At 37.6% G+C, this 681-nt stretch overlaps 1 protein-coding gene across 1 annotated transcript in view; it reads left to right on the top strand.

Moving 5' to 3' along the window:
* Positions 1-681, top strand: part of LOC107558193 (sorbin and SH3 domain-containing protein 2) — a 63,759-nt gene that overhangs the window by 21,417 nt on the left and 41,661 nt on the right. The window lies entirely within an intron of this gene.

Genomic DNA, 681 nt, shown 5'->3' with positions numbered 1-681 from the left:
TGACTTGACTTGACTTGACTTGACTTGTCGGCTACATCTAACCAATACTTCATAATAGTTTTAATATGGCAAGTTTAAAACTTAATTGATTTTACTATGGAATCCTGGGTCACATTAGGACCACAATGGGGCCATTGCTTAAGTTACTGAGACTCAAATAGTGTTGACAGCGTTTTCACTCCCTGAGTGTAGCACGTTTCTCTTGGCAAGTTATAAATCTGTCAGTGGCAGTGGGATATCTGACAACTGCATCTTATTTTTAAGTCTGTCTTTAATCCATTATGTCTGCACCCTGTGAGCCTCAGTGAACATGAGAGACACTTTATCAGTTATTGTAAGAAGTGTGTTTGGAAATCCTCAACTGTTGCTATTTTGAAGTGGAGCAACATTATCATAACATTATCTTGACATAATTTAAATCTGTTATCTTGTTAACATGTCTATTGGGTAACATTATTTAGTATTCATATGAGACAGATACAAATGCTATGATTAGATCCCACCACACACATTCCTTCCACACCTCATGCTTCATGTTTGCAATACTGATAGTGACTAGAGAGAGGGAAAATGTGTGTAATGCACTGTAAAATTAACACATAGCAGGCACATCGAGTGTATTCTTGGTGTCCAGACTGTCTGGTGTCAGTCAGAGTATTACTACAAACACACACACACACA

This window comes from Sinocyclocheilus grahami, unplaced genomic scaffold (genome assembly GCF_001515645.1).
Source record: "Sinocyclocheilus grahami isolate Dianchi unplaced genomic scaffold, SAMN03320097.WGS_v1.1 scaffold635.1, whole genome shotgun sequence".
Classification (NCBI taxonomy): domain Eukaryota; kingdom Metazoa; phylum Chordata; class Actinopteri; order Cypriniformes; family Cyprinidae; genus Sinocyclocheilus; species Sinocyclocheilus grahami.
This window is presented reverse-complemented; position numbering and strand designations above follow the sequence as displayed.